Raw genomic sequence first — 13634 nt, 5'->3', positions numbered from 1 at the left:
ACTAGCACCCTAATGAGGCCTCCCACTAACTTTGACTATCCTGGAGCAGTGTTTAAAAAGTCAATGGAAAACTGGGCATGGTGGTGCATACCTGTAGTCCTAGCTTCTCAGGAGGCTGAGGCAAGATGATGGCTTCAGCCCAGGTAGTTTGAGTCCAGCCTGGGCAACATAGCAAGACCTTGTCTCTTTTTTTAAAAAAAAAAAAGGTTGATGGAGTAATATAACAAGTAAGTAGAATGTATGTGTTCGGTTTTAACTTTTTACTTCCATACTCCAATTCAAAACCCATCAAATACAAGGACCCATAAAGCAACTTGAAAATAATATCAGAATTTATACCACTATAGTTAACTGTGATTCCATGTACTCCATAAAGCTAGTGTCTTTTCCAGCACAGATTAACCAATCACCTTCACACACTTTAAACATAACAACACGTAATCATTTTGCTCTGCTACACGTTTGTTCTGTAGCCTGAAAAATACATTGTCACAGACACATTAGGTAAAATCAGCTCAATTCATGAAAATGTCCTTCTCTACTAAAAATACCCACTGACTTCTAATAGTGAGAATCTATGGTGGGTCAAGTTTCAGAAAATACAGCAGTGAAACATCCTGGCCATTTGTATAACGGTAATAAGGGAATGGCCGGGCATGGTAATCCCAGCACTTTGGGAGGCCGAGGCAGGGGGACTGCTTGAGCTCAGAAGTTCAAGACCCGCGTGTGTAACATGGCGAAACCCCGTCTGTGTTTTGGTTTTTTTTAATAATAATAATGGGAAAAAAATATTTCTGATTCGGCGGGGTGGGGGAAACCACATGAATACTCAAAATGCAATCTGACTTACTGAATCACAGAAAATACAACTTTGCTATATTGTGTTTGGAAAAAGAGGGGTTTGGGAGGTGACCAAGAAATTACTATACTATATATAACTCTTGTAAAACAATAAAATAGCTAATGTTTTATGAATGATTATAAGACTAGTTTCTAAATGGCTTCCAATATAAAACCTAAACCTAATAAAAATTTATTATGACCAACATTTGTGCAGCTGATTTACATTGGTTTGTGCCTTGACTGTAGTAAAAAAAAAAAGATAAACAAACATCTAGAGAAGTTAAAATTTGATACAGAATCATATACCACAGAAAAAAGAAAAGAAAAACTGCATTCATGAACCTCCCCCCATATGGGTGGCCTTTATGTATAAATGCCATCAGTCACAAGGACAGACAACTTCCTAAATGTGTACTTCCTAAGTTTTATTATTAGCAAAACTTAGAAAAAAGAGGGAGAGAGAGAGAGCAAAGCAAGACAGTCAGTTGCACACATTCTTACAACTAATGGAATGTCAAAGTATGATTTACTATTTTATTTTCCTCATTAGAAAACCCTCTTTCCTTCCTGATCAATGCTGGCTTTGAAAGGTTGACTGAGGTTTCACGACCTAGAAACTCTGAAAATAGTTGTCATTTCTAGCCTTTCAGCAAAACCAGAGACTGCTTTCTGATAATAACTATGGAAACACCAACAGCGTCAACAGAAAGAAAAAAATCTCATTAAAACAAAATAGAACACTACGTGATCTTCTTTACCTCTGAAATTCTGGGGAATCTGCTCATGTATCAACACACACCGGACTGTTTTGACCACTTCCCTGCTACTGTGAGAATATGGCTTTTCCTTCTCTTCCCAGTAACACCACACCAGTGCCTTGGCATTGGCTCTGCCCATGTGGAATTAGCATGTGGTCATTATGAACCTGATGTGGGACACTGCCATCGGACAGGAGAAACCTAGAGGTGGTTTTAGTGCTTTTCCTTGAGCTAATCCCTCCTGTACACTTCAGGCAAACATTCCCCCTTGCTTTTTAAAAAATCAAATTAAGTAGCACAAAAAAAAAGGATATGGAGAGGGACTAAGAACTGTTATTAGAATTTTTCGCAGCCCCTCTGCTAAAAATAGCTTAAAATAAATAAATAAATAAAAAACACTATAGTGGACAGGCCCCAGCACTGAGTATTGGAAAATATGAGCTCTAATCTGGGATTTGTCAATAAAATAATTAGCTCTGAACTTCAGCAATTAATTTCCTCTCTTACGAAATGACAATATTATAAATCTATAATATGCCCTTAAGGTTCCTTTCTGATCTTAAGGGAGTATGTTTCCTCCCTTCAATACCAACTGCTTACCATGCATACCTAATATTGATTACACTAAAGCTTAAAAAAAAGAGACACACTAAAAAAACTTCTAAAAACCTGTTTCCCTCATTTAAGTATAGCTTGAGCCTTCTGCATAAAAGGAAGAATCTACGTAAAATGTTGAGAAAAGAATGTATTGAGCACACAGTGCTGATAATCACTGTGTTTTTATGCCAATAAAATCTAATTTTACAGCTGAGTTCTATACGGCTGTGCAAGAAAGACTCTTGCCATGGCTTGCCACTTGAAGGAAAGAAGGAGTGGTGATAATTGTTCATGCAGAAAAACCTCTTGAGACATGAGCAGTACCTGGAGGTATGTGCCCAGCTGGTTGGTTGAGGCACAGTCTGGAATTTGCCTTCTTGTCTGATATGTGTTCATTAGCGAAGTAAAATCACAGTTGTCTGAAAAAGTTCTTAACCTTAAAAACATTCTTGCATTTTACATCCAATTATAAGCATAAAAGATTTAGTTGGGAGCATTTAAATCCACAGAGAAATCCTGTGAAACTGAGTTTTTTAGATTAAAAACACCACCACTCCAGATTAAAATAAATACTAGGTTCAACCAACAAGCCAAAAGGGACCATCCACTGTGCTCTTAAGTGCAAAAAGGGGATAGATGTCCCTAATGCACAGTCCCTGCCTTCAAGAATCCATAGATGCTTTCTAAACATTTTTGTCTTGGCATAATTTTAAATTTGGCAAAGCAGAGTCATGTCTGAATTCAAATCTAATGTACGGGAAAGCAGTATCTTCTGGGGGAGAAAAATCCACATATATAAGGATTATGAGTAAAAATTACATGTAATTTGAAGCTGCTTCCATCACCCCCTATTAATATGGAGGTTGCTTCCATAGCAGCCCAACATGCCCCAAATCTTTACAGAAACATAAAAACTAAATGGACAAAAATTACATCACTATATATACACAATCTCTTGACCTCAGATCTACATCCTCACATAAATAACAGCTCAGTTTTGCAAATATTAACTAAAAGGGAAAGGGGGCTTATCTACAAAAAAGTTTACCAACCAAAGGTTCGTTTGCTTTGTTCGTTGTTTTTAAGTGGTATTTACATAAGCTTGCAGACGTAATTAACCATTTTTATTAGAACACTTAGATTCCAGGCACACTCATATCACAATGCATCTCACACCCAGACATCCCAATGATGACAGTCAAGTATCTACAAGGAAACATGCGAAAGCTATGAGCCCTTATTCTCACACATACCCAAGCTAACCTTGTCACATCCAAACATGGGAATAACTGAAAATATACATTTTCAGTGAAATTTGAAATTTTATGTATGTTTCTAATAGACAGTGAGAGAAAACTCTACAGAACTGTAGTCAGATAATGAAAAACATCACTTCTAAAGCCCCTTGAGGAAGTCTAATTCTAATCTGCATGGGGAGGTGGAAAGAGACAGAAAGTCAGAATACATGCTCCTCCTCCCAAGTGCCAGAAGCTCACGCTTTACCCAGCCCTTGCCCAGCCCTTGGGCACTACACCTGCCTGGCACCCCACAGCACTTTGACAGGTCCCCCTGCTTTTCAGGACTGTGGTTCAGGTTTTCCTATATAAGCTGTCTGTGTCTTAGTTTCTTTATGTATAATGTGAATGATATGGTTGCTTAAGCACATGACTTCCAGATAGCCCTTTAATAAGATCCAAAACGTATGTTATTATTCTATTTGTAGAGATCTGTTACAAATCAAATTCACATTTGTGCATCAATTTGGGCACCTAAGAGACATGCATAACCCCCTTGAATAGAAGAAAAAAAAAAATGTGTTGCAAGCACCCAACAACTGATTGCTTTCTGGAAAGATGTAGAGGAAGAGTTCTGAAGCTGCTATTTCAGCCTGCTGGGACAAAGGCACTGTTTGGGGCACCTGCACACTAATTCTTACCTAGCATCAAAACATCCTATGAAGTAGTTGGTATTGTCCATTTACAAATATAACAACTAAGGCTAACAAAGAGACTCAGAAAGTGAAAATAAAAAGTCCATGCTCTTAGCGAGCTAACTGTAACATCTAAGAATCTGACAACAAAACCCAAGTAGAAGAGCTGGTTAAAATTTATATATAGGTTAGTGAGTTTTAAAGACTAGATAAAACAAGCATATGGTACAAAACAGAAAAGGTATCAAAAGATAACTTTCAAAGACAACCCACGAGAGCACATCTCCCTCCTAAGGAGTGCTTGGTTCCCCTCCACAAAGGCTACAACTGAGTTTTTGGTGCTTCCTTACCAAAATACAGACTTACTAATTTTTAGAGCGCATTTTAAAGTAGCTTAAAGAAGATTAAGCAAATCTATTATACTACCATTTAGCCTAGATGGTTTAAAATTAGAGGAGAAAAAAAAAAAACTAGCAGAAACCAAATTATAAATTGCTAAAGTTATGTCTTCCATGGTGATTTTAATGAAATGTGCCGTGATTAAACACAAAAGCAAAATTATTTCCAAAGAAGGGCAGAAGTTATTGATGAGGAGACTGCTGGAGTAATATCTTTGGTACAAACGGTTTCAAGAGTCTATTAGGTTTTTTGTTTGGTTTGGTTTTGTTTTGTTTTTTGAGGCAGAGTCTCGCTCTGTCGCCCGGGCTGGAGTGCAGTGGCCGGATCTCAGCTCACTGCAAGCTCCGCCTCCCGGGTTTACGCCATTCTCCTGCCTCAGCCTCCCGAGTAGCTGGGACTACAGGCGCCCGCCACCTCGCCCGGCTAGTTTTTGTATTTTTCGTAGAGACGGGGTTTCACCGTGTTAGCCAGGATGGTCTGGATCTCCTGACCTCGTGATCCGCCCGTCTCGGCCTCCCAAAGTGCTGGGATTACAGGCTTGAGCCACCGCGCCCGGCAAGAGTCTATTAGTTTTAAGTAACTACTGTAAAATAAGTGTAAAGCAGGTTGACGGTTTCTCCCTTTAATAATCACAATATTACAAACAAAGGACTTAGCTGAAAAGTACCCTCTAAAATGACATCAAACAAAAGAACTTGAAAAAAGGTAATCAACCATTGTGTTAACCAGATTATTTACTGTGTACCCACTTTGTGGTGGCACTGTACTAGAATTCTAGAGTTCTAGAAATAAAGGCATAAGGTTAAACGGCATTACAATGAAATGTTATACTCGATTAACTAAAAACGAATCCGCATTGGACACTTCTGACGAAATACCACTCAAAGTCAACAGACCTCCATGCTCTACAAAACCTTTCATCTGAGATAAGCCCCAATGTCTAAATTTGGTTTCCCAGCTGTGGCCTCTTTTCTAGACTTGGAAATCTGACAGGTGTTATAGAAGGTGAATTTGTCTTCAAAACATACCCCATGCCTTAACCTTCATTTCTGATCAGCCAGGAGAATACTAAAATTTTTTCTTTAATCATCTTGTATAGAATTCAATCATGTTTATTTTACACGCTCAGTTTTGTTTAATTGAATAGATGTTATAAAACATTCATTATAAGGAAAAGAACCTGTACCATTAAACACCACTGACAGTTCCTATTTATACTTAAATATATATTTCAAGGATTTCTGACATAAGTCATTGTAGATATTGGTTCAAATATTTTTTTCAAAAAATTATCTGATTCTCACTCCTGCATGGTTGGGGGGATGGATTTTCAGTGTCTGATACACTGAAAATCAGTTTAGAACTGTTTTGTATTTCCTAAAGGCAAGTTGTTTCTTGAGAAATATTACATTTAATGACATTCTCATAAGCAGTTTTGTTTTTCACTTAATGTGACTGAACATAAAGCAAATACCAGGTGTTACTTAGAGCTCAGAAGAGACCGAAACATTTCATGTTTCACATGAAATGACAACAGTTAACAAAGAAACAAATTAGCAGGTGCAAAGACACACCGTGTAAGGGAGTACCTATTTACTATTTCAGATTAGCTCATTATGATAAAATTTTAATATAAAACATGTATACAGTCACATTACTAATTCAGATAAACGTTTTGAAAACATAAAAATGCAAAATTCTCTAGAGAAAATATTTTCTTTCGACAGATGTCGCACACCAGAGAATTAAGGAGATTTGTTTTAATTAATAGATAAGAATGATAATTGGTATATATATGGCTTATACACAAATAGGTGAATTTTAGTGTTTGAAAGCATCGTGCTTTGCCTATGTTCCAAACACTGCCTGTGAACAATGACATTAATTTATACTAATACAATTTGTTAAGAAAAAGTAGGCAGCTACACCCATTTATTTAAGAAATACCTATTTAGGTTTTCCTCTGTGCAAGACACTCTTTTGTGCTGAAGTATGCAAATTCTAAATTAAGGAATTCATTAATGGGTTTTTTAATTTTTCCAGAAAAATCTTTTTAAATTTCAGCTTTGGTACAAAAGGCATGTTCTCCAATTCAACTTTAGTACTCCTTACATGATGAACACAAAAGACACACACAAAATATTTTTCAGTTAATGTCACCTGTAAACTCAAAGAAGCAGGAGAATGAAAAATGCAAGTAACATTTTAGGATTATTAATGGCTTTGATGTTATGAACCCCCAAGAGGGTCTTAAGAGTACCCAAGGGTCCCCTAAACGACATTTTGAGAGTTGCTGCTCCACACAAACAAGTTATATGTAAAAACGTAAAAAAACAGATTGCTGTCCCTCCTTTACACTTTCTATTATGCAACTACAGTTCACCTGACAGGGTCTGAAGAAAGAACCAATAAATCCAAATTAAGAGGTATTCTAATTCTATCACAGATGTCTCTCTCCAGGACTTTATGCCACACTCATTACAGAACATTTGTGAGGCAAATTCATTTGGTAAATCATGAGAGCAGAAAAGCAGCAGGCTGGAGGGCTAAGGAAACTGATGTTGGGGGCCAGGTACTTCCTGCTGGGGCTGTTAGCAGAGTATAGTGGAGGTGGGGACTTGAATCCAGGCCTGTTAGATGGGGATTCCCATCCAATCTTTCCTGTAATCAGACTCATGCCCCAGATACAAAGCAAATGATCAAACACTAGGGAAGTAACGACAAATAATATTGTATTGCCATTCTCAAGGAAGAATCCTATCTGCTCTGATCTCTAGACCTTCATTTACTGCTCAATGAGCCCATTTTAAGTCCCGCCATGATTTGATCTAGTATTTTCTAGGGTCATTCATTTATTTATGCCTTTCATCAAAGAACCCAAAAGTAGTCTTCCGAGGCATAAAGGGAACTTTTAAAATGAGAACCTCAAGTTTCAAATATAGACAAAGGAATTAGTAGGACATTGAAATTCATTTCCTAGAGCAACAAATTAGCAAAATCAAAATATGCCACAGCTAATTGATTTGCATTCAGCAAACAGTTAGATGAGAGACTTCCCTTTCATTTTTAAAAATAGATTTAACAAGCATATTAATTTTCCACTGGCCACTATAAATAAATGGAACTCCAAAATATCTTTTTTTTGCAAAGGCGTTTGCTCTAGCCAGTCACTGTTAGCCTGACCCTGAGTGGAATGTGTATTTACATTGCCGAGAGGCAGCATTGTGTGCTGGTGGGAAACCACTTCTCACAAACCTCCCATTCAACCGAGGACTCCACAATAGGTACTCACACAGGAAGCACGCCTTACAAAGAGCACCTCTGCCATTCCAGAAAGAATTTTCCAAGGCAGTAAGGACGGTGGACCACTATAAATGCCACGTTCACAGGCCCTAACTGCCTACACTTCAGGGTCAACAAAGCCAGTGTTGTTCACAACCATTCCCCTGAGTTCTTCCCAAGGTGAAAGGGAAACTCAACAATTCCATTTCATTTTTCTAGATAATCTCCCAGGGTATTGCTTTGTTTTTCTTAAAAAAAAAAAAATACTAAGCCGTAATTGTTTTTCTCAAATATTCTGGAAAGTACTCCCAAGAATCTACTGTTTTTTCAAAGCCAACTGAAAGGTGTTAATATTTAATGTGCAAATTTTAAAAAATCAAAACCTCAAATATTACTTCATGACTCCACTGATTCCTTAAATACCAGTTCCTTAAATACTGATTCCTTAAATACCTTAAATACCGACCACTGTGTTTAACTGCAAAGCCAAAAAACTATTATGTTAACTCCTCAACTAGAAAAGCATGTACTGTCAGTAGTATCACGTTAACAATGACTTCTGTACAGGTACATGCAGGAAATCAAGACAATGGTGACTGCTTACACATGCCATCAAATCAACTGGTAAATGAAAAATGAAATTAATAAATAGATTTTGGCAATTCAATACTAAACTACTAGCCTCAGTTTGACTTTTTCCTCCATACTTGAGTATGTAAGGAAGTACAACCTGGTTCTTTAAAAAAATGTGTTAATTGAATTCTCAATAACCCAACTTCCCAGCCTGGACAAGAAAGGAGGCAGCTGCTACCAACAGTGATTATCTTAAGGCCATTAAATAATTTAATAATATTGGGCAAAGGGCAACTCTTCTGGCTTATTTTTCTCATTTCTTAAAAAAAAAAAAAAATTCCTGCAGCTCTAGCTCAAAGGATCATTTCTCAAATTAAAGGACTGAATTCCATGACCAATGCTCCTGCCAGTTCTACTACTCTATCAATTTGGGCATAATAATAAAGAATATCACGAGTAATACATACATCTCAAGGGTTTATTGGAAGTCTACTTAAGGCAGCTGCTGTAAAATAAAAGATATGTGTATCCATGCCCATCATAAATAATACCATTTACTAGTGTCAGGAAGTCGCTTTTACAACACAGAAAAAGTAAACCAGACTATGAGGAAATGTTCACAATACAATGCTTAGTGCAAGTTACACAGTCAGATTATATATGTACACAGAATTTTTTAAAAGACTGAAATGAAATAGAACCAAAATGTTAATGCTTAACCTATATATAACATTATAACAAATCAGTTACATTTTTCTTTTGAACTTGCGACATTTTAAAAAATATTCTACAATGAGCATCTATAATTTTTATAACGATACAAGTTAACTTTTTAAAAAAACCATGTAATTCTATTTACTTTTGCACCATGTGATTGTTTAAACTTTTGTGAGGAAATACTTTCAAACCACCACATACAAAAAGACCTAAAGAAGACAGGTTTTACCCAAGTCTCACAGAACTAATCATCACCATTCAACTCTGGCTGTGGGACACAACAATGGAAGAACATCTGTGGTTAAGTAATAGATTTGGTAACATTTACAAAACCAGCCCTAAGGTCATGCTTGCTGAGTAATCCCAAGATTAGGCATGCTCACTAGGACCAACCCAAACAGCTAAAAAAGAGGGGGTAGGGGAAGCAGGTTCCACAGCCTTACTTTTTTTAGATAACAAGTGCTCCATAAAATCCTCTTCCAACTGCCAAAATAAATCAAACTTACTGGGTGGAGAACTCTCTGTCAATCCAATGGGAATCAGCAAAGATAAACCTAATAATAGAATCTGTTACATACTTACTTAGCTCTACTAACTATGCTAGTCTCTAACTAGCACAAAAGACTTCAAAAGCTCTTGCTTGAAAAGTACAGGGTGGGGCCGGAGATTTCCCTAGGAGCTGGCAAGCCTCATTCTTTAACAGTGGAAAAGTAACTACCCACTCTTATCTTTATGAGTTCTTTCCAGCCCACCCGCCCTCATCCCATACGTTTTAAAAATATTTGGCCCATATTTTCTTTCCCACATTCCTATGCATTACAGCGTATAATACATGTTCACTCTAGAAATCTGAAAATACAGAAAAGCAAGAAGAAAGTTTAATTGTTCATAATCTCACTACTCAAAAATAGCCACTGTTAAAATGATGATATATTTCCTCTCAATCTTGCTTTTCTATTTGAAATTTAGAGTTAGAGAGCTACAGATTATAATCAATCTGCCTATTTATTTTTGATACATAACAATAATACTCATTACTTTAAAAAATAAGCAAGTTGGTTCCTAAATCACATTTTACTTCAGAGAAGATGGCAGAATTCTCTGAGGTCCTGGACTCTGGCAGAAAGATGGGAATAAACCAGAAAAACAGATGATACAACAGGTATGTCCACTGGGCACTCAGAAGCACAATTTCTTTTTATATGAATTTAGGTTACAATGACAAAATGCTTTTAGATTGTGTGCACATATTTTAAACAGAATTATTTAAATCCATTATGAAGTCTGGATTCCATGAATAAAAATGCAATTCCTTATTTCTACGTTTACATGTACGCAAGTTTCTGAAAGTTAAAGGGTGTATTCTCTATCTTCTGAGAGCTACAGGATGTTTTATGTTAACTGTCTGTAGCATCTATTTCACAACCATAAACCTATCCCAACCAATGAGCAGAATGAATGTATGTACCAGCAACCAAGTTCAATGGCACTTTGCCCCAGAATACTTAACCCTGAGCATCTAGGTTGTATTGTTACCAGTAAAATTAACAGAGAACCAGACTGGCAAGATGTGGCTTAAGATATTTTAGAACAGTGTATGAAAACATACATCACAGTCTGAAATAGTGAAAAGTTGGAAGCTATTTTATCCATACAATGCAAGACTCTGCAGCCAATTGTAAATGCTGTAGAAATCAATCTGCTAACATAGGAAGGTGCTCACAACATACTGTTTGTAGGGGGAAATAACAGGTTAACAAGGAAGTGTACACTGTGATACTCTGCAAAACTAGGTATATGGTTTTTTTTTTCCACAAAGAAAAGAGTCTAGAAGAACATACACCAAAGTGTTCATAGTGATTTTGATAAAGTAGGTAGAAAGAAGAATCTTTTCATTTATCAATGCTCCAAGATTTTTTTTAATGATGCTTGTATTAGGAGAGGGGAAAAATAATACACAGAACAAAGAGCATCTTAAGGGCAACCTGATCACATCTGTGTCAAATAATCTAACGGAAAAATGTGAAACAGATCATGCATATCTAGTCAAGGGTAATCCTATTAAACAAAACCCCTCTCTATGAGTACCTGATATGGGTCACTGGCTATGACAATCTCTCTTCTAAAGCTGTGCTATAGCTCTCAGAAAAAGTGTAAGCTGTTCTAGGCCCTTCACTCTAGGCCCAGCGGCACCAATGGGCAGTGGTGGTGGGGACTGTCAACCTCCTAGAAGCCATTTTCAGTTTCAGAATATATCACAGAATTCCAAGTCTGAAAAAGAACTTCGAGAAGTTCAGCTCTAACTCAGGCTTGTACTGTATCTATCCCTAGTAGATCAGAGGCTTCAAAATATCAAAACTTGGTATTTTTTTTATTACACTGTATCCTTCAGCTAATTATCCCAGGATTTCCTCTCTCAAACAGTTGGTAAAAATACATTTATTTGGAACAACAGGATGATAGGAATAGATAAGGTGGGAATTAGACAGAACTGTGTCTGAGTCGATGAAAAACAAAAATTGCTGAGTATTTTAAAATCACCATTACTGAAGAGAGTATTCCTTTGATAAAGTCTGTTACCTCTGACCCTTCCTTTCCATCATCACCACCAGCAGCAGCACCCTAGTTCAGGAATAGTCAAGTCACTTCTAGATTCTGAAAAAGTACAGGACCCATTTACCCTGCCTACTGTCGCTGTCATCTCCCTTCTGTCCACTCTACCCTGCGCATGCAGACCATATAATTTAGTTCTGGAACCTCACTTTCACTAAGCCACTCCACACTCGCTCACAGACCAGTGATTTTTCAACCAGAAGCACCCATAAGAGATGGGGAACGGAGGACTTGGCATTGTAGGGGAGTCATTCTACAACACTAACCATTCAGGTTAGAGTTTCTCCAGATACATGCAGGAACTATCAGCACAGAATCAAGTGAGGTGCTTGTTTAAAAACGCAGATTCCTCACAAATATTCACAGCAGCATTACTCAAATAGCTCAAAAAGGAGAAACCATCCAACAGAAGAATGGACACACAAAAATGTACCCATTTTATGGATGCATAGAGTGGATACATTCCTTAAAAAGGAATAAAATACTGATACATACTACAACATAGATGAGCCCTGAAAATATTATGCAAAGTGGAAAAGGCCAGTTAGAGAAGGCCACATGATGTACGATTCCCTTTATATGAAACGTCCAGAATAGGCAAATGTTTAGAGACAGAAAGCAGACTGGTGGTTGCTTGGGGCTGGAGTTGACGGTGGGAAGCGACTGCCAATGGCTATCAGGTTTCTTTTAGAAGGGACAAAAAATGTTCTAGAAGTTGCTAGTGGTAGTGGTTGCACAATGCCGACGTTCTAGAATTTGCTAGTGGTGGTGGTTGCACAACACCATGAATATGCTAAAAACATTAAATTTTACACCTTAAATGCATGAGCTGTATGACATGTGAAATATCTCTCAATAAAGCTGTTTAAAAATCCAGATCCTTCAATTCTCACTTAGATCTACTAAACCAGAATCTCTGAAGGCAGGCCTAGATATCCTCCCTTTGAACAGAAAGAGCAGGGGATGTGCCATTTCACTAAGTTCTCCAGAAGATTCCTGAGTACACTAAAGTTAACACTGCCTTTGATCTTTTCTGAACCTTAAAGGCTATATCAGTGTATTTCCATCCAGGTGCAGTGGCTCACGCCTGTAATCCCAGCACTTTGGGAGGCTGAAGAGGGAGCACAGCCTGAGGCCTGGAATTCGAGACCAGCCTGGGCAACACAGCAAGAGACCCTCTCTCTAAAATATTTAAAAATTAGCTAGGTGTGGTGGGGATACTGAGGTGAGAGGATCATTTGAGCCCAGGAGTTCAAGGATGTAGTAAGCTATGATTATGCCACTGTACTTCACCCTGGGCAAGAGAGCAACAATCCTGTCTCAAAAAAAGATTCTGGCCAGGCGTGGTGGCTCATGCCTGTAATCCTAGCACTTTGGGAGGCCAAGGTGGGAGGATCACTTGAGCCCAGTAGATCGAGACCAGCCTGGACAACATAGAAAGGCACCATCTCTACAAAAAATAAAAAAGCAGTCAGGTGTGGTGGTGCACACCTGTAGTCTCAGCTACTCAGGAGGCTGAGGTGGGAGAATCACTTGAGCCCAGGAGACAGAGGTTGCAGTGAGCCATTATCATGCCACTGCACTCCAGCCTTGGCAATAGAGTGAGACACTGTATAAACAAAACAAAACAAAAAAATCTAATGTATTTCCTACTCTGCCCTACACAACCCTCCCATGTGACCAGTGTCCTGATGCTGGGGAGCACAGAGACCGCTGCTGAGCTTTTGCTCTTGCTACTCTCTCCTCTTTTCCAGAACACCCACAGTTCTGTCTAGGTCTTGCTACTTAAAGCTACATCAAGATTACTATGGTTCACAATAACCTCTACAGAGAACCCTTGGGGTCTTCCTATCCTCATGCATGAAAGGAAGATGATGGACTGGGTAATGACTAGACTTTCTCTCTTACCTGAAATTATGAGC

The 13634-nt window shown here is 37.9% G+C and overlaps 1 protein-coding gene across 1 annotated transcript in view; it reads right to left on the bottom strand.

The window, feature by feature from the left end:
- FNDC3B (fibronectin type III domain containing 3B) overlaps window positions 1-13325 on the bottom strand; it is a 311196-nt gene extending 297871 nt beyond the window's left edge. The window contains exons 1-2 of the mRNA XM_011940990.1: window positions 13296-13325; window positions 2747-2751 (exon numbers count right to left, since the gene is read on the bottom strand). The gene's annotated coding sequence lies outside the window, so the exon portion shown is untranslated. The remainder of the gene's footprint in view (window positions 1-2746; window positions 2752-13295) is intronic.
- Window positions 13326-13634: the final 309 nt, after the last annotated feature.

The sequence above is a fragment of the Colobus angolensis genome, unplaced genomic scaffold (assembly GCF_000951035.1).
Source record: "Colobus angolensis palliatus isolate OR3802 unplaced genomic scaffold, Cang.pa_1.0 Scaffold197, whole genome shotgun sequence".
NCBI lineage: Eukaryota > Metazoa > Chordata > Mammalia > Primates > Cercopithecidae > Colobus > Colobus angolensis.
The sequence above is the reverse complement of the archived record's forward strand: the minus strand, read 5'-3'. Positions and strand labels throughout refer to the sequence as shown.